The sequence below is a fragment of the Patagioenas fasciata genome, chromosome 7 (genome assembly GCF_037038585.1).
Source record: "Patagioenas fasciata isolate bPatFas1 chromosome 7, bPatFas1.hap1, whole genome shotgun sequence".
NCBI classification, from domain to species: domain Eukaryota; kingdom Metazoa; phylum Chordata; class Aves; order Columbiformes; family Columbidae; genus Patagioenas; species Patagioenas fasciata.
In genome coordinates, this window is record NC_092526.1 from 36,035,702 (window position 1) to 36,063,661 (window position 27,960).

The 27,960-nt window shown below is 47.7% G+C and overlaps 1 long non-coding RNA gene across 12 annotated transcripts in view; it reads right to left on the minus strand.

Moving 5' to 3' along the window:
- The window catches only part of LOC139828459 (uncharacterized), a 55,505-nt gene extending 27,557 nt beyond the window's left edge, over positions 1–27,948 (minus strand). For 6 of the 12 annotated variants that reach the window (XR_011740073.1, XR_011740067.1, XR_011740068.1 and 3 more), the window contains exons 1-6: positions 21,027–27,948; positions 20,733–20,888; positions 20,315–20,420; positions 19,243–19,491; positions 12,443–12,536; positions 188–11,394 (exon numbers count right to left, since the gene is read on the minus strand). This is a non-coding gene — a long non-coding RNA (uncharacterized lncRNA). The remainder of the gene's footprint in view (positions 1–187; positions 11,395–12,442; positions 12,537–19,242; positions 19,492–20,314; positions 20,421–20,732; positions 20,889–21,026) is intronic. The other 6 variants (XR_011740069.1, XR_011740071.1, XR_011740072.1 and 3 more) reach the window with 6 other exon arrangements.
- Positions 27,949–27,960: the final 12 nt, after the last annotated feature.

Genomic DNA, 27,960 nt, shown 5'->3' on the forward strand with positions numbered 1-27,960 from the left:
AAGAAGCGGTCTCCAAATGGCCTGCTGCTAAACCTCAGATGTCATCACATGGGAACATCCAACTCAGAAGTATCAGCTCACCACAAGCATCCCAGTGGGGTAGGACCCAAGTCACGGAGATCTGGTTTTAGCCCTGGATGAGCCCCAGGCAGAAGGAACAAGTAAGCAGTGCAAATCAGAGGCGTACCAAGTTCATGCAGCAAGCGAGACTGATCTCCCCTGGTATGCTTTCTCCTGGTGGATCCACCGGGGAAGTCTATGCTGCAGGTCCCTATGGAGCGAGAGGGGAAATCTTGATCTCTTCCTGAGGTAAGTGCTACCTCCTTGCTCGTTCTGTTCATACTGACATGGATTCGCAGCCTTTTGTGGAATTTACACTATAAATACATATGCTGGTTTCCAAAATAGCCTCGCAGGGTTAAACTGTAAACAGTGCTGCTCCCTGATTTTTCCTGCATCTATTTTAGTAGCTCTGCAGAACCTGCAGCAAGCCCCGTTTTCTGGGATTCTCTCTCCCAGACACTCCTCACTCTCAACACACGGAATGGCTTCGGTTCCAAACCCATTTGCTCGATGGCATGGGAAAAAGCAGAGAGGTAACTAGAGAAACAGAACGTTTGGCAAATGTGTATTGAACTTCTCACAACAAACCCATTAGTTCACGCAGCCCATCTCTATGGCAACCAAACAGCACAAAAACAAGACATTAACACCTAAATTTATTAGCGTGCAAGTGCTTAGCTATTATCATTCCAGGGGTATATTCCCCTCCTCACCCCCCCATCTCGTTTTGGTTCATAATGAATACAACTCTATTCTAGTTCAAATGCCAATGTAAACATAGGCACACAATTTACAGACAGCAGAGCTGAAGCTTTCGTATTTTTAATCACAGCTTGGAAAACAAAAAGAAAAACAAAACAGGAAAAAAGGCTGCGTATAATGACTTACCCAATTTCTATTTTATTTTGCAAGATGGCTAAAGATTTGCAAGTCATGGGGAAAAATACTACACATCCTACCCTACGAAGATCTTAATTAGAGAAATTGGGAGTATATACTGCTTCTCCCAACACAATTTCAAAGCACCTTCCCTTTATACTATATGGACACTACAAGCAGTTGAGAAAAATGTAACACCATCTCCACTGTGTCTCAAGGCTTCAGGTCATGTCACAGGCACTGGGGTGTGTTACTATTTGGGTGTGTTGACTCCAGAAATAAGCAAAGGGAGGATTAAGATGCTGGGAAGCAGAGACTCTGCACAGCATCATGGGTTCTGGCATCCAAGCTAATGAATTCAGACATTTTTGGAGATCTAAGTGTGCCTGAGGGTCCGGAGTGAATTTCAGTGGCCTCAAGAGCAAAGATCATACTAGGACAGCTTGTAGAAGACAACAAGGTGTTAGGTCTTCATCTTTGCAAGTCAAAGTAAAGCAGGAAAACAAAGGATATGTCTCAGCCCAAGGCACATTTGAAGCTGTGTTGGCCATTCACAGTGCTAACAACACTCTTTGCATTTAACTGTTTGCTAAGCTTTCCTTTTTCATTTTTGCTTCAGGATTCAAAATAGCTTTCGATAGGAATAAGGACCTGCGTCTCTTGGGGTGGATAGTCTTACAGAGTCACTGGTTGCTGTCAGGCATAGGAATTGGGACCAGACAGACTGGCATCCTAGTCCTGTCCAGAGATCTCCATGTTGTCCAGATGTAAAACAGGCCCCATTGCCAGGACAGGACTGCCCTCCCAACAGCAGCAGTGCAGATAAGTTAGATACAGAAAAGCCTTCAGTGGCATATGGCAGTGAGCCCTGCCTGAGGATCAAACAGACTTTATAAATAAGTGGTTACCATTTCTGGAATCAGAGCAAAGCCGATACATGGTTAGCGATAAGTCTCAAACACAAATGGATCTCATAAGTTGGTAAGTACTGCAGGCGATGGATCAGGCTCATCAGTACTCCAAGTATGCTAATAAAGATTGATAATCTAGCGTTAAACTCTCCATCACTGCACAGGGGAGGGTAGAGAGAATAACAGCTCTGAAGGCCACCAGAGCCATTCTGACATCAAGTAACAACTGCCGCAAACTTCAGCGTAACACCTCAAGGTCTGTGTGTTGCAGGGGGTACCTAATGAACCGCTTGGCTCCACACACCAGACTCAAGAGGTCCGGAAATCCTTTTCTAGACCATTTGGCATTTTCCCCCTTCCATCATGCACTGCTATTTCCAGGTAAAAGGCACCTTGTCTTGGGACTAATTCAGATTAAATCACTGTAGGGTTAATTCAGATGTAATCATTAAACATTCTATGTCTTTGCATGACAACAGCAAAGAAAATTCAGGCTAAACATTCAGAAAAAAAGTCTTTAGTGGGAAGGGCAACAACACATTGGGAGATGATGCCTTGGAAGAGCATGGAGGCTCCACAAAGACCTGTTGGGAATTACTAATGCAAAAATTGGTCCTGCCCAGGGACAAAAGGAGGAACCAGATGTCTGCCCAGGACACCAAAGACAGTCACTGCATCAATGGTGTTGAGTGCAGCGTGTCCACCTCTTGTGCAGTGCTACAACCACAGGTGACAAGTTCCACGAAAAGTAAGATTTGCCACTGTCACCAGCATCATTTGCCACAGTATGGAGTGGATTTGAAATGCTAGATCAGCCTGATCAAAGTCAGAGCAGTCAGGCCATGGATTTTCACAAGGTTTTTCAGCTCTTTAAGCGGAGATGCTAGTGTGAAAAGGGACTGACTTCCCTCCAGAGGACCAAGTGCACGCCCTATAACTCCTTCTCAGCACTGACAGCAAATGGATTACAGAGACAGGTTAAAAACAAAAAAAAAGCATCAAACCAATCTTCTCCTCCAGCTTCCCTCAGGTGGTGTCAATAGAGCATTTTTGAACTTACATCAGTGGAACCAAGAGCCAGATTTAGCTCATCACTGTACAGAAGGTCTAATGCCAAATTGCTTGTCATCTAATTTCAGACATGTGATCAGAAAATGTTTAACATAAGGGTTGCAATATATTAACCACACTCCCATTAGCAGTGGAACAATCCATTACTAATATCCCTCCATCCTCAGGCAGCACCTCCTCCTGAAAGCACACTGCCAAGATTTAAGCTGACCAGGGCCCCAATTTCCAGGCCCTTCAGGCAGGTTACAAGAAAGCAAATTAACAGGTTGAAACCCTGACAATCTGCTTCTGAAATAAGGTCACTGAGGATCCTGCAAGTCCCTAACTAGCTGGCTTGCTATCAGCTGAAAGACATTTCAAGAACATTAGCAATGGTGCCAAAAATATCTGGGCTCGTCCCTGCGGCAAAACAGCAGCAGGAGAAGGAGGCTGAGGATAAAATGTCAGTGCCTGAATAGGCAGAGTGAAGGGTGGAGCTGAGATGTTGAGATCTTGCTTATTGGGGTAACTCCACTGCCAGGCAGAATAAAACAGCCACCAGCTGGGAGGGGATGCGCTTCAGCAGCAGAGCACGGGCACGCGCACCCTTGGGAACTCACTCCATTGCAAGTCCCCATAGACCTGCAACAACAGTTCAAAAAGGTCCAACGAGAGACCTGCAAAGTGGTTTTCCTGCTTTAGAAAGGAAAACATTGCCAGTCACACTCACCCCAAACCACTCTAGTGAGTATCTTGCTTTCTACTACCCAGAGCTTATATTCTTTGCCACCACGACATTTCATCAGACCTCTGATGATACATCTAAGCACGCAGCAGCAAAACTGGCTTGAAATAAACTTTCAGCATGTCCAGTCTGCTACAAAAGATGCAATTCCACCAAAACCTAACGCTTGGCAATATCATGTCTACCTCACCAATGTTTTTCCTCTACAGGAAAAAAAATCTTTTCCCATCTCTAGTCTCTCATTTCAGTGTTTCAGAAGGAAAGGCTTTCTTTTTCTCCAGTGTGCTAACTGCTATCTAACAAAATTAATACCTTCAAGCTTCAGTATAAACCCAGCCTAAGAAAAGCTTCAAGTTGACCTGGCATAAGATATCTCATAACCTTCTTTCACAATTGGATTTGTTTTCTAAATTAAGCATCCTGAAACTTCCATACCAAGTCTTGGTGCTTTTCCCTCCAGAGTCCATCACCGGGGTGAGGCGGGTGCTCTGCTCCTGGTCCATGTGAACACAAACCAGCTCTGACCGCTCTCTTCAAACATAACAACGTTTCTGACTCAAAAATTCATGTCACCATGCCACTATCCTGAAGGAGAAAGGCACACTGGAATATATGCAGATCCTGGGTACTAGCTTCTGGTGATTAATACCCTCACTCCACATATTCATGCACATAGATGCAGATTGTGCAATAGCTTTGAAAAATCATCCAGGCCCTCCGGAGACAGTGCCATCTTGAATACATTAGCTGTGTTATGAATAAATCAGTGAACAAAAGCCAACTTTTTTTTTTTTTTGACTATGTGGCAAAGACAGAGGAGAAAGATACGTAACAGGAGAGAGGTGGAGCAAATGACACCAACATCCTGAGAGTGCCCTGTGATGCCGATTAGTCTTGGTGGAGCTACGCATGATCAAGAGGTGCCCAAGTCCAGACCTGGAGGCTGCCGCTGCCCGAGCATGTTTATTTGAGTTCTGCATGCATGCATGCGTGTTCCCAGCAGGATGGGATGTAAACGGGCCCAGCCATCCCTGCCCAGCCCTCCATCCTCGGGCATCTGCCAAAACTGTTCTGCTCGCACTAGCACGAGGTCACATTTCTTGGCAGAGAGAGCTCAGCTCCTTCTCCCCTCTCCCTTCCCCCATGCTCCTGGTAAAATATGAAAACAGCCTGCCACCTGCCATTTGCCTGGCCTGTTTCTCTCTGTCTGCCAAAAATTAGCAACATGCCCCAAAATATAATTGGAAACACTGCACTGCACTGCAGGGGTCCCATTTCTGTTGCATAGAAGAGGCTTGAAAAAAAGCCAATTTAATTTCTAGATTCCCCAGGCTGCATATAGCTGCTAAGTGGGGAGGTAAAAAAAGTCACTTTTATCAGGCCAGTTCCTATTAGTATATTCAGATCTTTTAACAAGCCATGCCGTAGGAATCAGTGAGCTGTCATTGCAAGCAGATTTAGGGCATTGTTTCTTGGAATTAGAGTTGTGTGGGAGGTCAAAAGTTAGAGGCCAGCATTCCCAAACTTCAAGCCGAGGGCCTGGGTGCACACAGCAGAGCTGGGGATGGCAGAGGATTTAGGAAGGCTGACATTAACCCTGCAAAGCAAACTGCCCCGTTCCCCCTCCTTCCCAGGAGATCTTGTGCAAGTCCCCAGCGCATCCGTGCAGGAGGCATCTGGAGATGAGTCCAGGGCTCTGTGGTGGCTTTGCTGCTATTGCAGCAGCCATGGCTTCAGCTCCTATTCTGTCTCCTCATTGAAATAGCTTTGGGATGCGCTGTGTGGCCAAGGGAGGGCTCTCACATCTCCTGTGCTCAGGGCAGCTCTGCATGCAGAACATACTGACCACCAAAGCTCCCAGGTCTACAGACCATGGGCTGGCACTGCAAAGCTAGCAGCTCTCTCTCTTTTGCAGAAGATGGTCAGAACAGAAGATCAAGAAAATACAGGGCACCTCATTCATGCCATGCTTTGGCAGAGAGCTTGGCCAGTGTGTTTTTGAAGATGAAAAGCAACATTTCACCCCAAAGAGCTGTTTATGTTGTCAGGGTTGACTTGTCAGGCTCACAGAAGTGCTGTGCCAGGTTGGCTTATTATGTTCCTCCCTCAAAATACACTGGGTCTGCTTCTTTCTTACAGGGTATCTGCATCCACTGTGCAACAGAGCTGTGCTAAAAACCAGGTCTTGAGGAGACCAGCACACACAGACACAGGAAACTCTGCTGTTCTCTCAGGAACAAAAAGCCCTGCTGAAGGGTTTCAGCTCTCAATGAGGGACAACAGTTGAGAATATATAACTAGGCAGTCAGCACATCACCCACCTCCAGGAATTACCGTAGGCCACCACAGCGTTTGCCCAACACAGAGAAGCAATCAGCACTTCCACTTTTTGCAGGACTAATTGAGATAATTCTCATAAATGAATTGCCAGCCCATCTTCAGCCTCACAGAGCACTAGCAACCACTGCACACACTGTGTGCTATAAAATTAATACTCACTGCCATCCACCCCAAGCAGCAATAATACCTTGACAAATACCTCCAGTAAAACCAAGTGAAAAACCTCCTTGCCAGCCACCCTACAAAGATCTGGAGCCCTCCCTACTTCACCTGGACCCCTTGAATCCTGTTTTCTCCCTGACCTTATACCAAAGCTGTACAGCACAATCTCTGAGGGCGTTATGGTCTGAAGAACAATAATCTTGCCATTTTCTCTTAAGGAGAAGAGTGAATAAACCTGAATCACAGCACTACTGCATAAATCCCCAAATCCTCTCTGGCCAGGTTCCTCAGAGAAGACGCACAGGGATGCCCAGATCAGGCATCCTGCGAGCACTCGGTTGTAACTAAGAGCCTTGCTGTGCAGCACACAAGGCAATAGGAAAATTGGATGTCCCTGGAGATAGAGCTGGGACTTGGATACCTAAATCACTTTATAGATCTGATGTGCAGAACTGTGGGCTGCCTTAATTTCAGTCTCAGAAGGGAAGGGCAAGAGGGAGCCCTGAAGGAACCCCAAGATTCCTTCTCATCAGGCTGCTTTCTGAATAGACTTCAATAGATTAGGAAGTGAAAAATATGGTTGAATCTAACTACTTATAAATTCTTCAATATCAGAATTTTTTCTATAGCAAGAGTGCTAAGAAATAATAGGATGACCCCATGTTTAAAAAAAAAAAGAGTCATTTCAAAATCCACAGCTGCTCCACATTTGCAATAAACTGTTTAAAAAAAAAATAAACCAATACATTTGCTCCAAGAAATATGCATTAGGCACTAGCAGCTTGCTTCCCTCATTCCTCTATCCCCAAGTACTTAAGCTGAAAGGAAGGGAAAACCTTGAAGTAATATATGCATGAAAAAGCCCCGAGAACAATAGCTACTCTCCAGTTGATTCCAAAGCTGTTATTAAACTTGGGGTTACCGTGCTAGCAGAGCGCAGCTTGAGCAGAAAACTCTGTATTCACCACCACCATCACCAGGCTCTGACAATGCAAGTGAGTCAGATTTCCACCTACAAATTCCTGGAAGTTCAAACCCTAAAGAGCAACATGCCAATATCTCAGTATTAGCAGGCTCAACTGGATAGCATTATGGAAACCTCCCCTGCTAGAGTAAAATACCGACAGACTAATCCTCAGACCAGAATGGGCAGGCTCTTACTTGGAGCCAAACATCGCCACTGTGTTTTTGAACTTTTCTAGTGGTCTTCAGAACAAGGTGCAGTCAATGTGAAGCAGCTAGAGTGTGTATGTCGTACAAACCCTGCCCAAACCCTCAACTCTAGATGAGGAAAAAGGTTGGGTCAAAAAAGCAAGCATCCAGAAGCTGGCCAACAGTCTCTTTAGCCCCTGATAATCATCACCCCAAACCCATTCCACATTGTAGCAGCAGCATACATCCCACCCATCCAAAGCTATTTCACTGAACCTCCCACCCAGAAAAGGGGAACACACCTCATCCTGCATAGGCTGGAAGGAGACAGATGGTTTGGCATTTCACTGGTAGCCCAGGAAGCAACAGACTCCTCCAATGAGCTATGAGACGATGCAACATGGTGGGAAAAATAAACATCAGAAGCATCCAGGTGCATCACTGACCACAGCAAAAGCGATGCTAATGCAGGTACACCGGAAACTTTCAATTCAGCTGCTCTGTGTTCTCAAGGTTGCACTCAGAATGGTGTTTGTACTGGTAGAGTCTTCATTGCCAAACTGAGAAATGCATGCTTGGTATCTGCAAGTAATCTGTTGTTTATAATGGGCAAGTGGAAGTATTTTAAATGTATAATAATAATAAAACCATCCATCAACATTCCTGCACAATGACAAAGGGGAGGTCTCCCCTCCTCCCACTCTGTGGGTGCTCTCAGAGGAAGAGATGCAGCCAGCTGTTTGGAAACAGGCTGTTGACAATACTGCAGAGTAAGATATAGGGTATTATGAGTCAATTAAAAATGTATTGAGAGAGAATGAGCAGGAGGTACTGATCTTCTGAGTCCAGCTGTTTCACCCTTCTTGCAGGACAAGTAAACTGAAACTTTCAGATCTTCCATGGGGAGACCAGAAACAAAAAATCCAAACAAACGAGAAGACTTCAAAAAACACTTCTTTTTGCCAGCTGTGCTCCAACACTCCACTCACATCACGTACTTGCACATGAGACACTTCACTGTTACACACAGCCAGGAAAATAGGACCAGCACAGAAAAACTAACCGCAATCTGTATTCATTGCAAAGAGGTCATGAGAGACCTGAACTGTCTGAAGCCAAGGTATGGAAAATAAAAATCAGCTACCAGGACCAGGCTGTAATTCACCTATAAGCTCTGATAGAGCTTAAACATGAAAGTTGTAAGTGCTTCTCAGGTTGAATTAAAAAAAAAAAAAAAATATATATATATATATATATATGTATATATATAAAGAGGGAAGTGAAACATCTGAAGAGAGCTTCGGGAGAAATCCTTGGTGCTACAAGTACTTTATGCCAAGCCAGACCTTGGGAATAGCAAGAGAGCAGAGTGGAAGATGTTGGGAGAAGTGCAACACATTGTGCTATATTGTAAAAAAACTTTTGACAAGATACCTCAAAGGCTTTTAAATTAACTAAATTAAGATCCTCACAAAAGGGAGAAGATGGTAGAAAACAAAGTGTGAAACTAATGTATTTTTTTCAATAGTGATCAAGTACTACCAGGATGCTGTTCTTCAACATGCATAGGAAAAGTCTGGAGAAGGTATGAACAGAAAGGGCTCAAAGAGCTAAAATGTATAGGACAGTCACAACCAAATTAAAAAAATTATTAAAGGATACAAAAGCCGGTCATTATTCTGTACCATCCAAGGCCTAAGGGATCTGTATCAGCAGGATCAGGCAATGGGTTTGATACTGCAAAAGGAAACATCTTTTCCTCTCAGCACACAGTTAAACAGCGGAACTCATTGCCACAGGACTTTGTGGGAGTCAAGAATATAAGACAACTGAAAAAGAATCAGACTCAGTTGAAGAAAATAGATCCAACAATGCCTAAAAAACACTGGGATCTGATGGAAACTTCCAGGTCTGGACATTCCCCAAAATCCTGATGCTGGAATATGAGCTGGGAGCTCAGGGATGCAGCAGCCTTAGGTATGTCTCTGCTCCTAGTACACTGAGCTTCAGGTGCTGGCTTGAGTGACCTTGATACGGCTACACAGGGCAGTTATGTATCAGACTGATTATTTTTGCAGCAAAAAAGTCCTTCTCTTCAGTTTGTTCCCCCTTTTGAAACCATTTCTAAATGTGTCTTTATTATTAAGAGATACTGGGAGAAGCTCAAGATAAGCCAGTAAGATTCACCAAGGCCACCCTTCCTAGGGTATACTTATTAACAATGTGGAAAGGACATCAGTCTCCCTGTCAAGACCATAAGCAGCAGGGATTTGGTTTAGTCTCAGCTAAAAAGCCCAAAGGTTCTTCCCTGCTAGACTGTGGAAACAGCAGCTGGATGTTATACCCCTCCTGTCCAGCCACCACTGGAGAGGAGAAGAGCTGTGGGTAGCAGCAGTAGCAGGACAGGATCAAGTATTATTGACTTAGGTGCTTTATGATTCAGAGTCCAGACAAGCACACACTAGGTTTGCATGCAATCCACTTGTTAACATTGCTTTTGCTTTACACCAGCTGCACTCACTCCTCCTTTGGTCCAGCTGAGCTCTAAAGTAAGAAGACGACTCTGTATGTCTTCCCTGACCACTGTGCAGCACCTAGTAGAGCAAAGTCCTTCCCAGAAGGACCTTCAGCTTGCAGTTAGTCATATTTATTCAGGAGGCGCTAGAGCAGATCGATATTTCTACTGATGGACAAGATGATGTGGAGGGGTTCAGAGTTGACTTTAGGCACCTCAGAGAGCAGTTCCCTTTGCCTAACCAGGCAAGCAGGATCCCCAAGCACCTGTGCCTTGCCACTCTAGCCCCAGCTCGAAGGCTAAAATCCTGGGAGCTCTCCTCGCAGTAGGAGAAAGCAGAGCAATCTTTTCATCCAGCATGTCAAGAAAGCTGTTTCACAGGAAGCTCTGCCAGGCTTTCTGCAATATTTCCTACAGCCAGGCCCATCCCCTTGCTTTTCCCACCAAGGAACATTTTGTTCGAAGACAGCTAGTGAGCCATTTACATTTGCCTATAAAATGATATTGGGTTATTTCTCCCCTCCTTTCCCACCCCTTGGCTGCCTCTGGTTTGCAGAGCTTGTCAGGGTTAATTGCATTGGTTTTTTCATTGAGGGAGTTTCTCCTCTTTGCATGTGTTTTCTGTTCTGAGCATAGCACAGTTTCAACAGGTTTTTGATGCTGTTGTTGTTCTTTTTCTTAACAAGAGCTGCTGTTATGAAATGCATCCTCATAGTCCTGCCAAGGTCCCGGCCAACTGAGAACCAGCTCTATTTGACGCAGAAGCAAATTGAGACCATTTGGTACTTGGGGCACTGGACATCTTATTCAATCTGCAAGGGAGCTGGGAACAGGGCTGAGTTTCTCCTCCCTCCCCTTCCCTTTCAATATACTCATTTGTTCCTGCAGAAACAGTCTGTTTCTTTTCCAGTCTTCCCTTTTCCTTAATTTTATCCACATGCAGTCCAAGATGGACATGGAAAATTACCTGCCCGCTACTCTCAGCAGATGCCTGCCATCAGATAGGTCAACAAATTAGTCTTGGGGACGCAAGCTGTCCTTTGCACCCTTTTGCCAGGGGCAAAGCTACTCAGATGGCAGCAAAAGCAGAGCAGTCCAGGGGAAAGTCTCCGAGCCAACACAGGGTAGAGACCCGCAGCTGATCATGGAGCCGAACTCTGTGGGAGAGCACCTTCTCTTCCAGCACACTGGGGGATTTGAGGTCTAGGGGAGGAGACTGCAGATCCCCTACCAAGCGAGACCTTCTCCCCCACAGAGAGAGAGTGTCTCAGCCTTGAGGGGGCCTGCATCAAGAACGCAGCTGTTGTGTGTGGAGTCTGGGCTATAGCTTCTCTTCCCCACTCTTTTCCCCGATGTAGCAGTTCATTTATCAGGGAAACACGACAGCAAGCTGAGGTGGTGGGAGAGCTGGACCACAGCTGTGCTCCCAGCTGCCCGCTGCTTGGATGGGACTTGACACACACCATCCCAACACCAGCTTGGCTGGACAGAGGCTACATGGGACCATCCACTCTTGCATCCAGCACAAGCCAGGCAGACAAGCCCGAAGATCTTTCACTCAGGTCAATGTTTCCTTCCTGTGAAAGATAAGAGGGATGTCCTAGGTGAAGAACAGTACCAGCTCAAGTGCAGTGAGAGGTAGACAACCACACACGCCACCCCACAAGCTCCAGAAGGTGACAGGTCAGGCAAGGTAGCTTCCTTCCTACCCTGACACAAGAGATGGAAGCAAAGCCTCCCCTCCCATGGCCTGCCCAAAAGAACCATTCCAGGGCATTGCCTGCCCCAGAAGAGATGCTGTTCCCTGTCAGATTCTCCTACAGCCAGCTGGGACCACGATGACTTTGTCCAGGCTTCAGAGGCATGGAGCACTGGGCTGCTCCATAAGGTTTGGGCACCACAGACTGACTCCAGAGAGCCCTTGAACCCCATTAAGTGTCCAGGCACTATTTTAACTAATGGAGATTACCTGTTTTACCACACACCCAGCCCTGCCAATCCCAAGAAAGGAAAACCAAAACATTTCAACAGGGAGTTGAACTATTTAAACCAAGCCTTTGACTCAGCCAGATTGTCAAGCCAAAGAGCCCACATTCATGCCCATGGAAACTGTGGGGATTGGACACAAGAGCATGTCTCGGCAGCACCGCCATCACCCTGCTCTGGGAAGTCCCTCAACTTATAGTAGAGAGCAGTAATTATATTTTAAAACCTCCAGTTCTAATAAAACCCATTTGCACACATTCAGAAGACTTGAATACGACTTGCAGTTCTTCGCAAGCCCTTAGATTATTTTCAACAACTACAAAATTGTTGGATAATTGCAATAAATTGCATGCGGGGGTTGTTTTGGTTTGGGATTTACTTTCACAGCCTCACAATTAATTATTTTTTTTTAATCGCGATGGTGGCAGCCACAACGAGGACTTGTGGGGCTGTGGCTGACTTGCCACTCTGGGGACAACAGCAGTGGGGTTGAGGTTACCTCACATGGCTGTGTAAGGGTGAGGTGACCCCACCGCAGCCCCTCGTCCCCCAGCACCAAGCCCATGGCAACAGCCCATAAAGCGCCTTCCTCCTGTTGCTTTGCTAAATAATCCTTTAAATACTCTCTGTATCTCTTACCTGCAATAAATCAGTGAGCCTTCACCGTAAAATGGAGATTCTTTGGGGTGGAGGGGGATAATTACATCCCCCCCTTCATGCCATCTTGGCTTGCCTGGAAAAGATGCGAGCATAAAGGCTGGGTTGTAAATCATTTTCACACACATTAATGCAACTATTTTTGCCAGGGAGACTGAGGAAATAAGAAGTACATGTATGTTGTTCCCCCACCCTTTTTTAACTTAAAGAAAAACCCTTTCCCCTCTCTCCTCAAAACACATAGAGGCCAAAGGGTGCAGGCTTGTTCCATGTCTCAGCCAGCCTGACCTAAAAGACCTAAACCCCAGATCAGATCCTGTCTGCAAAAATATTCCATGGCTGGGACCCGATATTCTCCTTCTGACATTTTAAATGAGGCCTTCCTCCCAAAAAACATAAATTCCTTCTGCAAACTCTAGTCCTAATCTGGTCTCTGTGACCCTCTTCAAAACCACCTATGAGTTTCATCAGGCTGCAGAAACTATGTCCCAAAGGAAAGAAACAAACATCTCTGAGCTCCAGGTCCATTCACTACCGACCCATACAAACACAACCACAGGAAAAACTTACAACCCATTGCTCCTCTCCTCACAGCAGCCCAGATCTAAAACATTTATTGTGTATCAGCAAAGGCTGTCCCACCAAAAAGAAAATAAACATGAAATTCCTCCAGAATAGAGCCTATGAATGTCCCTACTTGTTTATCTGTTACTGACTCCCTATTGGGAAAGAGAAAACTGGCTATGTCATTTAATGCAAGACATTTTTTGGAGCACTGGTTGAATTTACTTCATCTATCCAAAACCCATATAAAAACTCCTGCAGAAAATCAGGGGAACCAAACAGAGGTATTTTTTGTTTGAGAAACGAAAACAAGAAATCCAAGTCAGCTTTTTTGAAGACTGATAGTAAAAGCTTATATGTTTTGAGAGTCTGACAGGGGATGGGAAAAGAGTAGATGAAATTGTGGAAGAGAAAATTTAAGAGGGAAACCAGTGACAGGTCTACCATTGCACACAGAGCACTGATAAATTACAGTCGTTGGAGACAGAAACATACCACCCTTCCTCTTCTGACTTGGGCTAGGCAAGGGGCATGGGTGACTGTCACACCAACCTACGCTGTACTTGGCTCAAGTCCAAGGGACAATTTCAGTTCTTGGGTGATGGTGTTGCATAAGGTGGTCAACACAAACCTCACCCCTTGGGTTTGCTGCTGGGGATGAATCTTTCCTCTTCCTTGCACTTGAAGCACCTCAAAGGAACAGGCACAGGGTGCACCAAGTGAGTCGGAGCAGCTTGTGCTCCTGCAAGCTGCTGGGCTCCAGGAGACTTCCCTGTTCAGACAGGGTGTGAACCTGCCTGTCCCTGCCTCCTGTCATGGATGGGAGCAGCTCTCCCTGGACCAGTTTCTAAAAGGACATCAATTTGTGCAGCTGCCCTGCTCTCCTGCAGCTGGGAACCCAGCCCAGCTCATTTCAGTGGAAATCTCATTAAGGAGGAGGTAGAGTTAAAGGACAAAGAAATCAAGCTTATCAAGGTCCAGCTAGGGATAGTCAGAGGAAATGCAGCCAGAGTACATGTCAGTATTGTTAATGCCTTTTTTGTCTTTATCTCAGGGTTTATTTTGGCAGCTGAAAAGTGTGTTTAAAAAAAATAAAAAGGCAACAAAAACCAAACCAAAACAAACACACACCCCACACAAACACATCCTTGTTGTATAGATTGCATAGGCCATTGGAGAGACCCAAAGCTACTAGAATAAGGCAGCACAGGGATGCTCTCACAGCAGAGCTGAATCCTCACCTGGCGGAAGTCCACCTGGCTCCAGCTAATCCAACAGTGCTACACCACTTTACACCAACTAGGCATCCGGCCCCAATTCATCGTTTGTTCTGTTCATTGCTTGTTTTTCTGACATCTCCTTTGGGCCTCTCATGCTTAATCTGCAAAATGGTGGCTTTTTAGATGCCGCAGTGCTATGCGGTTATTGCTAAACTCAGCCATGTTCTATAGTGGTTCAGCAAGTCATGATGGGCTCTTCAGGAGCCAAGTCATCCTCCTGCTGTTGGTATGGTTTTCTCAGCTATGATATCCCCAAGACTCAGAAGGGATCAGGCAGTTCAAACAGTCCCAAAAGCAAACCTGGAAGTGAGAGCTCTCTGCTTGCCAATGACCACATGAGTTTACCCCTCTCCCAGCACTTCTTCCACAAAAAGCATTGCTATGGAGGGCTAAAAACCTGAACCAAGCGGGCCTGTCTTCTCATTCCCGGCCAATGGATGTCAGTGACTTATCGATTAATCAAAAACAATGACATATTTGAGTAGCTAGCCAAATCTCAACCATGCATACATCTCTTGTATGCTAGAGAAAGATTGCTCTGGATGCATGGAGTCCTCCCCAGTTCCCACAGCAGACTGGAGTCCATGAGCCATCAGTGGTGGTGTCCTAGAGACAATATCCTCACTGAAGGTCTGTCCCTGCTGAAGAAGTCAAGATGGTGGCTATGGTATGGATGGGAAGCATGTGCTACAGATGCCACCCTGTCCCGGACCGGTCTGTTAGAAAGCTTGGTTTCTAGCTACTTTCATCCAGGAGATAACCAGCTTATATTCTGGCAAGCTAACCAAAGGGGCAACTGTCATGGTACCACAGATAGACAAGGCACCTTTATGAGCCCATTGGAAAGTGGCTACAGGAACTTTCCCTCCAGGTAAGCTGGGGATGGCTGGGAGTTTGGGGGTGAGCTGCCATTGCCATGCTGTGGTCCATCGGTCCTGCTGCAAGTGGGAATCTCTGCTCACAAAACTCTTCCCTGGCAGGGCCAAACATGTCCCTGTCTTCGACTGCAGAAGGAATCATCAAGAGTGACCAAAAGCAGCTCTTTACAGCATGCAAATAAAGCTTTAAAGAGAGCAAACTGTTGAGAAAACAAAAAGAAACAGCTAGGTCAGCAGTAGATCGGGCATCCTTGGCATGTGTCTCAAGCCACACACAGCTAGGACCATCTGGCAGCAGCAGGCAGGCTAACACATCCAAAAGCAGCTCACCCTGGCCAGCAGCATGTGACAAAAGCTTGTGTCCCTGTAAGAAAGGGCCCTGCAGGTGACACTGATGAGAGTTAGCAGTACTGAAGATACCCTTTGCAAGCAGCTGTCCTAGCTCTAACTGCAAAATCATCTCTCTCCCACCTTAACATAACCAGGGACGTACATCATGACTCCACCAACTGCAAGACCCACCTTGTGTCGTCACATTTGCTGCTGCCTGGTCCTTCCAATTCTCCTCACATCCTCTGATGAGCCTAATATAGACACTGCCTCTTGTGTGTCCAAGGCCAGCATTGGCCTCATGGCACAGAGGGCTAGCTACACCTTGACTATACAGACCAGCACTTAAGATGGCTTTGGTGACATGTACACCTTTGCATTTTAGCTTTAGCATGGCTTTTTCAGCTCTGCAATTGCAAGGATCCCACACGCAGCAATTTTCATGAGCTGGGATTCCCTTGACTGCATTTCCAGCACACACATGTTGGGCTTTCTTACTTGAGCCACAGAAGCAGCAAAAGAGCTGAAATTGTACTCGTTGTGTTGCTATTCGTCGCTTGATCTTCTCTCTCCCCACTCTTCCTCCTCCCGCCCCCACTTCATTCCACATTTTTCACATTTCTGGGGATTGTTTTTCACCATCCAATGCATTCTGGAACTTGCCCAATAGAAACAAATACAGCTTGACCATTGCCGGTGGGACAGGAGGTTACCCTCTTGGTAAATTTAGTTTCTCACTGACAGATTTATCTTACTTAATCAGAACCAAGTGTAGTTAGTGAGGTTTGTTTTTGTAGACTGAACTTCCCCAAAGTCAGTGCACACACACCTCCCCCTCCCTCCCCAATTACATAAATGCTTTCAGTTAAGAGCTAATTTCCTGGACCGTGTGCCAGCGCTCTCTCCAAGCAAACAAAACACAAGACAACACGTAAAAAACTGTGCTCTGTGTTGAGAAGGAACTTTGTCCTAATAAAAGTTCAAGAATGAGAAGGCGTCAAGGGTCTTTTGCCCATCTCTCCTCTTTCATTTGCAGAAGTAAGGTAAGGCAGAGACAGGGAACGCCTTTCCAGCCTAAAAACACAGGTTGTCCTGGGAGACCTCAAAAAGGCTTGTATAGCAACAGGGAGAGGTCCGTGTGCTGAGCGATGCTGTGTTAACCGGCTCTTGCTGAAGTCATCTGGACTTCAAACAGACTTCATCTCTGTCCAGCATGACCCAGAAAGTCACTTTTAGCAAGCACAGCCTCGGGACCTCACAACAGCTGGCCATGCAGGTACCGAGCCTTCTCGGATGCTGCAATTTGTCTTTCCTGCTTTTGCAAAACGCCATTCCACCCAGTCAAAAGTTTTAGTTGGAAACTAAAGCATGCCTCACGTTAGGCAGGCAAGCCTGGCAGATTGACCAGGAGAACCACACACCTTCTCCATCTACATCAAGACTGTCTGCTCTCGTCTTTTCCTCATCCTATATTCACTTGTTGGCACCACCGAAGTGCCCCATCCTGCCACAGCTTGGATAAGTGTGGGGCTGGTTTAACTAGGCCTGGGCTCCACAGTCCTCTCCTGGGAACAATTTAGGAGCTGTGTGGTAGGAGAGACTTCGTGGACATATTCCTTCATGGGGCTCCTCCTCTACCTCTGTCCCTGATCTTGCTTCCTTTTGGTTTTCTTCCTATTGTGCTATTAATTTAAAACCTTAATGTGCCAGCCTGGAAAGGAATGTGCTGTAATGACCATTTTTCTTCTGTTTCGGTTTAAAGGATTGTTTTTTTCGAGCTTCTAAAATGCAACCAAGCCCATAAAGGAACAGGTTTGGAGAGAAAAAACTTGAATTCAGACTCCAGTAAGGTCCAGTAAACTTTCATTAGGTCTCAGACAGATGGACCACATGAAAGGTAACTGCAACTTCAGCATCTCTTCACTTCTCCCTGTTATGCACGACAAGCCTGACTAGTATAACCAGGTAATGCTTCTCCCCTGCTTTCTACAGGCCATTCTGGTTGCCAGTTGGAAGGAAAAGAAAAGGGTAGCGAAGCCCAGGGTATCTCTGATCCCATTATGATGTCCACATACTCAAACAGTTCTATCAGATGTGTCAGCACAGGCCAGCTCACGATGACCCATAAACAAGATGAGATACTGCAGGATGCAGCACCCAAAAGGACCAGATCTAATAATGAACTCTCTTGGCATTCACATCTACTAACTTTAATGGGATCCAGACAGGGACCGTAATTAGAGAAGTTGTTTGCTCAGACTTGGCCCATGGAAGCCATGAGAAAAAGGCTGCTTTGCTGCTGTGCACTGTTAACGTGTTCCCTTTTGGTTTGCTTTTCTATCTCTCTGGACACAGGAAATGAAGAGGATCTGGGAGGATAAGATAAGGCATGTAATAAATTGACTTCTTATTAGTCTCTTGGTCTTACTACTGCTGCCTTGTTTTCTGCTCTTACAGGGTGCAGATGAGCTTCAATGCCTTGGTTTCTGCTGTTGATCAGCTCCAATGTCTGTGGCAAATCCCAGGCAGGTTCCTTTTTCCTTACACTTTTCCACGGCATTTCCCCATCCCAGTGCCTGAGGGCTGTAATTAACCACTTAAAGTTACAGTCCCCAGGTTGAAGCACTGCTTCCCCAGCGAGTCTTTGCTCTCTATGCTTTTCACACATCCTTATCTTATGCTATGTGGCACGCTGAGGCCAGTACTGACCTCCCAGCTTCAAAGCGACTGATTTCCACTGAACTGGTTTGCGGTGGGACACAAGTATCCATGAAGAAGTTGGAGGTATTTGCATCATACCCAGTGTGCAAGAAGAGCCCTTCCACAGCTTGCATTGGGAAAACCCTGTGACTGAGGACACCCGGGGATCCCCACAACTCACCGCCCAGCCCCTCTGGGCTGAGGAGGATTGCTGCATAAGAAAAACATCTAGGAAACACCACACAGAAAACCAAAACGCAACCCGGTAGTTCTGGCTACCTGGGAACTCTGCCTAGATTATTATTTTTTAATGCCTTACTGCTGTCGGTACACAGGCATGAGCCTCGCACAGGGTCACAACCCCGGCCTCTGACGCCCAGGCCTCTCTATGCAGCAGCGTCACATACAGATCTAGGTGGGGTTGTGTTTCCATTATAACACCATTAGCGTTTTCTTTTCCCCTTGGTGCAATTAAGGATGAATCCTTATGTTTCCTTTTGCGCACAAAAAAGTTAGGTCAGCCCAGAGGCATTGCTCAAGCTTAAGACAGCTTAGCTGGGCAGAAAGGAAGGTTAGAGCAGCTAAGAGAAATTGCAAAAGAGGGAAGAAGCAACGCAGAAGGGAGAGGTGCATTACATATTTTATGAATTAGCACAGGCTGAGATGGAGTCCTTACCCTGTGACATCTTTGATCCAGATTAGGCATCTTCCTATATGAAACTCCCAAGAAACCACCCCAGATTTTTAGCTTAATAGTGGCTTTTTTCCACCTTGCCCTATTTGGGTGAGCAATAACTCTGTCTGTATTCAGGACAGAGCAGCATTTGCTGGATTTCAAAGTTCAGCCTGCAGCTGCCTGAAGCTACAGAAGGACCTGAGCAAAACTGCACCTAAAGCTGGGCCTGTGAACTGCCTTTTGCAGTGGCCACAGCAGTGGGGGTGCCCTCAGGTGCACCAGGAGCACTGCAGGGGTGCCCAGTGCAGCTCTTGCTGGAGCTTCTCTTGTTGCCCGTTACACAGACGTGGTTACCTGGTTGTGTAGCCGATGCCAGGACCTGCCAGCCCCATCTCCAGCTGGGGGCTTCTCCCACAGACTCCAGCTCTCTGCCGTCAACATCAGACCAGATGTGCTTCCCAGGGGGTGTAGGTGCAGCTGGGCAGCTCCCCACATGTCTGGCTTCAGCTGACTTTTCCCACTTCTGTCCATCCTCCAGGGGCTGAACCAGACCCAAGTGCTTCTCCTTCACCCACAGACCAGCCACAGCTTCCACAGGGTGAGCTGGGAAGAAAAATTTCACTCTCATTTTTTGCTTAATGTCAAAACTCCCCTCACTTCCTATAGAAAGCAGGCACACGTGGGACTATTTTTACCCCGGTTTATTTTTACTTAGTCTTTTCCTACATTGCCTCTCACATGGCTGTAAAGAGAGCACCCCCACGCCACAGGCATATGAGAGACTGACAGCAGAGGAAGGGCTTTTTCTCCCTCTACAGCACAGCAGGGCCGGGGGCAAATGGACTGCTGTTAATTACAGCACAGCATCGTTAAATCAGTTACCGCATGCAGCCTTGCTCCCTGGCCCACAGGCTGCAGCAAGGCTGCTCCTTGCCATCACTGCTGCCTGTACCAGCCCCATCCCTGGAGACATCTCCCAGCCAAATGTCTTCCCGTCTCAGTGGTGCTGCCCTAAGGGATCTGATTCATGCTGTCTCCCTCCAACGCCACAGAGCAGTTTGCCCCCAGGAAGGCAGTAGGGTGCTGGAGCAAGACAAAAGCCCCCAGAGCTGCCTTCAGAGCTGAAGCCCAACCACAATCATCTGTGAGGCAAGAACCAGGGCTCTGTGTGGCCCCTCTGGGACAGGGTCTGTGCCTTCAGTCAACGCCTGGCAGACAGGCAGCTGAGGAAGGGGATGATCAGGAGATGTTTTGGCCAGGGACACAAAGAGCACTGGCCAGGCTGTGGACCAGTGGATTGTTTTGATTTGGATGAGCAATGTGAGAAGGTCTGGGTTTCACTCCTTAGGGGAACTAAAACATAGCCCAAGCCTTGGTGCTTTTTTTTCCCAAAGGGGAATCACTGCTTCCCACCAGCATGACTAACCTCGCTAATTGTGGCCTTTGCGGTCAAGCAGCAGCTGGGTAGAGGTGTCCGCACTGCGAGGCTGGTCTGGAAGCAGTGCCAGGGCTGCGGCCAAGGCTTCAGCTCCCTGCAAGCACCTCGGCATGAATGCAGAATAAAACAAGAAGGAGGTAGAAGAGACCAGACTCTGCTCAAGGGACTGTGGTTTCCCAGAGCTGCCTCTCATCCTCCCAGAGCATCTTACCAGGGCTCCTGCCAGCTTCCCCAGGGAAAAAAATCACTGCCTCTCTGTCCCACCAGCCCAGCTCACAGAGTGCCACGCTGCCCGCAGAGCCACGCTGCAGCATTTGCTGGCAGGTCCCCCGTTACCATGGCAATGCTGTCAAGGTTCAGATAACGTTTTCTTCCATCCCAATTTCTGCCGCTGCTTTATTTTTACCTCATTCGGTGCTTCGTTGGCCATGCCGGCGCAGCCTGCCTCGCGAGGCACCTGGGAAAGGGTGAGGATCTGCTCTGCTGCCAGGGCTGTGGTCACGTTGCATGAAGTCCTTGCTCAGGAATTGAGCTGCGATCTTCTGTCACAACAGAGGTAAAGCTGAAATCAGCAAGCAGATACTAATAAATCCTCCGCTGTCTCTTCACATTATACTTACTCACAGGGAAGAACCCAAAAGGCCTGAAATATTTTTGCTAAGTGAAAGAGATTCTTTTTTTAATAAAAAGAAAATCTCACCAAGTGTCAGGGACAGCCATGGGTACACGTCCTTGTCAGTGCTGATCTCCGGGTCGTTGGCAGCTCTCCTGCCTTCCCATCCTCTCTGCTCCATCTTCCTGTCCGCAACCCTCCTCTCCAGAGGGGCAGTGGGGCAGGTGACACCCACCCGTGTCACACCTGTGTAAACAGCCCTGCCCTGGGGGCCAGCCCAGCCCAGCGCAGTGTCCAGAACAAGCCAGTTGGGTGAGCAGGAAGCCCCCCAGGAACATCTCCTTGGGGCCACAGTCCCTTTTCACCCAGGTGCTGTTTCCTGGTGGCCTCCATCCAGCTTCTCTATAGCAACATCTAGACATTCAATAGAGATGCTGCCCCAAACAACCATGGCAAAAATACTACCTCTCCCTACCAGACTGGCATTTTCACAGAATATCACATTTCCCCCTTACCCATCTCTGAATGAAGAGGAAGGGAAAGCAACTAATTAGGAGTGGTCTTGCATCGTCTGCATCCCCAGCTGTTAGCTAGCTGATGAGCTGCAAAAATGATTTTTTTCTCCTTGCTGAAAGAGATTAACCTACGGCTTTAGATGCAGAAGGACAATGCCTGCTCCCCAGGACAGTCAGGTGCCAGAGGCTCCACTACCAGAAGTTTCTCATGCCCAGGGAGGGATGCAGCGCTGGGGAGAGCCAGGAACCCTGGAGATGGGGGGCTGCCAAAACTGGGTGTGGGCAGGCAGTGGTACCCACCTCACTGCCCTCAGAGGATGGACAAGGTGCATGAGAATGGCTGCTGCAGCAAACCTCAGCACGGAGGATGCTGCTCAAATAGCTTCCTAGGGAGTGCTAATCAGTTATTTCTTCTGGAAAAGGGAAGAGAAAAGACACCCTGCAAGGAGAAGACTGCTGGGACTACCAAGGAGGGCCAAAGACAGCCTGGCACCCAGCTCTCATTGCCAGGTAGCAGAGAAAATATGAGGCCTGAAAATTAAGAGCCACAGATGCAGGCTGGAGCCACTGTGCTGGGCAGGATGCTAACAGAGCAAAAGAGGGTGCAGCGTTAGCCCCCTACTGCCACAGCACCTATCATATCCTGAGGCTTCTGCAGAAAAATACCAGGGCTCTTCATTCAGCTTTTCTGCTCCAGCCTGAGCATTGCTGAGAAAGCACAGTACATGGCCATGCTCTGCTCTCCTGCTTTGCGACCTCCCACGCCGTCCCCAGTGATGCATCTCCAGCAAGTTCAGCAGCTCCTGATTCCTGCCAGTTTCACAAAAAGCAGACAGCGGGGGCGAGAAGAGAGACGTGGTTGACTCCCCGACTGAGGAAAGAGCAGAATCTTTATTAGACACTGCTGGTAGACCTGAGACATTACAGGAAAACCTGCAATCACACCCGTGAGGCACCTGGAGAAGTGTCCCCAGCCTCCTTGACCCTAGACCAGTGAGGCTGTTCACACAATGACAGCAGGGTCACCTTTAGCTGGGGTTTCCAGGATCTGTCCTACAAAGACATCACTACATGATCCTTGTGCACCTTGGCCCTTTCAGGCTGTGATGAGGGACCTTTCTGCAGCGAGCAGAGGAGGCTGGAGCAGGCTGAAGGCACCACATATACACCTGGGCAGTGCATTGATGCTGCAACTGCAGCAAAGCCTCTTGTAGAAAGCCCAGACCTCCTCGTTGGCAGCACCATGTGGAAAACCTCTGAAACACTAATGTGTTCCTCATGAAACCTGCCCTGCAGCTGAGCCCAGCCTGTGCTCCCAGCACCAGGAATTCAGGAGACCAGGGACTTCTCAGACTTGAGTCTGTGCTCTGGTTTCTTGCAGCCCTTGTGGGCTTTTCCTACCACCAATCCAACGAACTCTTTTATTAAAGCCATTAGCACCCAGGACATCCTGCAGCAAGTGCTTCTCAACAGCACTTTTTCTGTTACTAAAGACAAGGAGTTGTCTTTTCTGTATGCGATGGACAACTGCAACTAGGTATTGGTATTCCATCGCACAAAGCACAGTCTGATTCCTCCAGCTGGTCCCTAAGCCAGGCCATCGGGCGACACTACTCCTCAGTATGAATAAAGTAGAGTGGTGTGTGCAATTACAACTGAGACAGCCCTGAATTAAACAGAGAGCTCAGACAAGCGGAGCAATCCCTTATCCAAACACTGAACCCCATGGGGATGGGGACATCAATACTTGGGTTGCCATCCTGCCTCCAAGCAAGCCCCGCAGTGCTGGCGCTCAGGGATTTTCTCCTTGCCATCCCTGATTTACAAGAGTGGTACTTTGGCAATCAGGCTGAGGATGCTGATCAGCTGGCGTTGGGACATCCTTCCAGGAAAGGCAATCCATTTATCAAAGTGCTTGCCGCTCCCAGTTCAAGGCAGGTGAAGTACTAATAAATATCAAGTAAAGCAATGAATCAGACTCCAAAGTGGCTTAATAAATAAAAGGCTATTAAAAAAAAAAACAAACAAACATATATTTGTGCCAATCTTTCTTCTCCAGCAGCACCTCTGGGGGCCAGTACTTTGCATTCCCATTTCACAGAGACAGCTCACTGGAAGGAACTGCTCGTCTTTACCTCGTGAAATCCGAACTGCAGAAATCTCCAACAGAGATGAAATTGCAGATCATTGTTTTACTGGACAAAAACCCACGCAAAGCCCCATCCAGGTCTGAGTCACAGCTAAGCATGCCCAGCTTTGTCCTCCCAGGCTGACATCCCAAAGGCTAAAGGTCCAACACATACTGCAGGCTACATAGACACGGGCCAATTGAAAAGTAAGTGCTGTCTGGCAAAGAAACTAACTGCTAATTTATTGAAACACTCTGCATAATAATTGCATTTGGATCCCTTCAGCTGTCCTGGGTTTGAGTCTTCATGCAGGAGTGTGACTTCAAGAGATGGGACATAAAAGGGAGCGGAAAACCAAAGAGATCTTTGAAGCTGGGGCAACAGAGCACGCAATCAAACAGAGCAAAACTCCCAGCTCCAACCCCACACAGGCAAAGCCTCTCAGCTCCCGTGGACAAGCAATTAGGAAACAAATCAGCCTTCTTTCTTTTCACAGAGGTAAGAAACATCTCCAAACCTGGCAGTGATTCATTTCTGTTCCTTTCGACAACTTGCTCACAGCAAGCAGAGCACGGGGTTCGAGCGCAGGGAGGGAAGAGTGACCACTCCAGCTGCTCTCCTCCTGGCACGTGGGGTGGATCACATGCCACGGAGAGGTCCTGCCCTACATGTTTGTTATTTCAGGGCTGACCAGTTCCCACTGAGATACTCCCCAGTGGGTGCTTGCTCTCACCCACCCAGGGTTGGCATAGGGGGTTGCTCTGGGGAGGGTTGTGGAGATGCTGGTCAACTGCAACACACACCTGGTCTCTGACCTACATTGGTCAGACCTATTTTGCCAGCATCCTTGTGACACGATCTATGGAGGAACAGGTTGCTTTTAGCTTTCGTCTACAGCTGTGATTCCTACTGTGATTACTGAAGTGTTAGGGAGCTGCAAGATAAAAAAGAAAAATCAATCAAGCAAAACAAATCCTCAAAGATCAAAAGTACTGAAGAGTTTTACACGGATGCTTCTAAGGAGAGAGGAAAATAAAAAAACCCACACAACACAAAACCAAACAAACCACAAACAACTCATAAGCAAGTAACTACATAGACACAAAAACCCACCTTCCTGGGCAAACTGAGACCTACATAGGCTCCCAGCACTCCGAGCACAACACTATTTGCCAGGGTTTACCCAGGAAGATGAACTAGAGCCTGTCTTCTACCCAACCCTCGCTTTTAAGAGGACATTTGGCTGGGTTTTCTTTGCCCCAGCTGTTTCAGCAAGAAGGGGAGATCAGCTACATCACAGTCACTGCGGTATTTGCTCCTGATGCTGGTACAGGAGCTGCACAGCACGTTGCCTGCTCCATGCCCTCTGTGTTCTTTCTGCCCAAAGCCATGAGTTTCAACAGGTTTGGGTCCTGGAGCTCCAAGGAGAGGAGAGCGGGGCTGGGACACAGCCAAAAGCCAACAAAGGTGTCCAGCAGCATCACCCCTCACCTCCCAAGCTAAATCTCTCACCAGCATCTGCTCCTGCAAAAGCCACAGCCAGGCTGCCAGCGTGGCCCCAGCTCCTCAGGGCTTTCTACCCAACTTTGCTGCAGCTCCAGTTGAGAAGCAGGCTCTGTAACCCAGTCACTGCAGCCGTGACCTCTGGTGTCACTTAGCAGACACTTTTCAGTCCCCGTGTCTGGGTGGGTGACACAGACATGGCCACAGACTACCAGGAAGGATGGTGTCCTTGTGAAGCAAGTCCCAGCTGAGGAGCTGGGGGCATTGCTGCTCTTGGGTGGCACTGCCAGGCCCTGGTTGGGGAAGCGTGTCCCAAGCACAGTGTCCTGGTTTGTCCCCCAGCCTTCCTGCTGCTAACATGTGCCTCACAGCTGGGCTGGAGCATTTCTCCTGATGCCCAGGTGTCTAAGTCCAAGGGATGGAAAATTCATCAGCCATATGTTGCTCCTCTAATTGATAGTCTTTAGCTCCTGTTTTACCAGAAGGCATGTTTCCCTTTCTGCTCAGGTGAGTCAGCAACGGCTCTGGGAGGGATTTCCTCCTGGAAACCCTCTACTGAGCAGTTGTTGCCTTCCCAGCACATCCCAACTTGTGCAGCCATCCCACAAATGAGAGCACAGGGGGACATAGATCCCAGGGATGCTTGACCTCTCAGGTAATTGCCACAGCCCCTGCTAAGCACCCAGGGAGTGCTCAGCCTTCCAACTGCATGAACGGATAACAGCGAGATGGAAAGCAAAGGGGAGAGAAAAGCCTGTGAAAGGGCTGAAGATGGAGCAAGAGTAACACCAGCCTCACAACCCCCAGCCGCTGCTCTGCCACGGGTTCTCAGGCACTTTAGCAGCACTTGCGCTCATACGAAGGTAGAGCAAAAATGGGGTCATGTTCACATTAGTCCAGCAACACAAAGAAGGGTTCGGAGCTTTTCCTGCTTGATCCGGCTGGCTTCCCTCCCCCCTCCAAGTGAGTCTTCTCTCTGCCTTTATATCCATCTTCCTCTTGGGCCATCTCCTGGATCAAGGTTGCTGTACAAAGCCAGAGTAATTGCCTTGCCTTGAAGGGCTCTTCTGAAAATCAGCCCATTCAAGAAAACGCGTCTTTGAGGTCCTCTGGTGCCCAGCAGTTGGGGCCATCCCAATCCCAGGGACAGAGCTTGTATTCACGCTCTGCGAACAACAGGGCATTCAGCAGAAATGAAGAGACAGTAAATTCAGAACTGATTAAAAAAAAAAAAAAGCATCTTTTCACACAATTTGCCTTGGGGAACTCAGTGTCATATGATGAGGCCAAGGACAGGGACTTGTGGGATCAAACAACTGCTGAGCTGACGCTGGGTATTTCTGTTATTCATACCAAAAAATAAACTACATACAAATGGAAAAAGCCTGCGGAGTGAACCACACACAAGCACCAAATACATCACTGGGGATATTTTGCCCATGAAACACCACGTGGGAGAAGACGTCCCAAGCCATCTTTTCTAACAACAAGGTTCTGGGAACAGCCTAGATGTGGGTTGCAGGACTTAGTGCAGCTTTCCCTGAGGTTCCTGGTACCAGCTGATGCCACCCTGGCTGAATCAGAAAAAGATCCTTTGCTAGCGACAGTGGCAGCCAGCACTCCCACCGCAAGGATGGGTATCAAGACTCAATCCTTCCAGTTGCTCCTGGAAGATTTTCCTTGCACCCAGCCCAACCCCCCAAATCCACATACCATTGCTGGGAAGATCTTGGCTCCCCTTCTCTGCATGGAGCTGCAGCCAGCGATTCAATACAGGTGCTAGGCTCAGGTGTAAGGGCACCTGCAGCTCCAGCCCATGCCCCAACCTTTCTAGATGGCACCATCAGGTGTGGCCCAAGGTCACGGACTGGTTTGGTCCTTCCCTTTGATGCAATAAATGGGTTTACAGCAGTAGCGGGGTTCATTATCAAAAACAGCACTGAGGAGGTGTGAAAACATGCGGAGGTATGAATACACAGAGTCAGTCAGGTTAAAACTTGGGCTTGGAAAGATCAACCCTTCTTCCCAGTGCCATTTTGTATCAAGGGTTTGATCTTTTGCTTGAGGTCTAATGGCTTCTGAGATCCTAAGACATGCCCAGATATTTAAATAAAAGTACAGCCAGTGAGAGGGACAGAGGCAGAGGGGAGAACAAAGGGAAAGCTTTAGAGAAGGGGCTTGGCCCAGAAATAGCTAGTGCAATAAAATGTTACCTGCAAAATATCATATGCCAATAAAAGCCCCCCAAATACCTCCAGGTATTGCAGTTTCCCTATTAATACTTACGGCACGTTAACACCTCCCTTGGGTGCCAGCACAGCAGCCTCTGGGTACCCGAGAGCGCAGTCTGGATGGGCTGAGAGATGCTGCTGGCCAGTGCTTTCCCTGCTGGGTCGAGCTGTCCCGCAGCAAGCACTGTCCTGCGGTCCCAAGCCGAGGATCTTCCAGCTGCATCACCTTGGCGAAGCAAGTGCGCGGGGAGGTCGTGTCAACCAGCTCTGAATCACTGCAGGTTGCCTTTTGTTTTTTCAAAAAGCCGGTCAGATAAACGTTTTGAGAAGACACATTAAAGCCGTGGCTGCTTTCTCCAGGGAACTATCAGGATGATTTTATTTGGCCAGAGCACGGTAAGAGGGTCAGGCTGTCAGCTTCTATTAAGATTTGGATGTGCGTCACTGAACGGAAAGCGCTTGGCTATATTGCTTCTCATTAAATTGCTTTATGATAAATCTAATCATTAACTTACTACGCTTGGCCGATTCGAAGGTTACGAGGCTGGTTCCTTGTAAGGCTGCCCCAGCCAGCTGCAAACCAAATGCCTTCCTCGGGAAGGGCAGCTTCACCATGGCTGTGCTTCCCCCTTTTTTCAAGCCA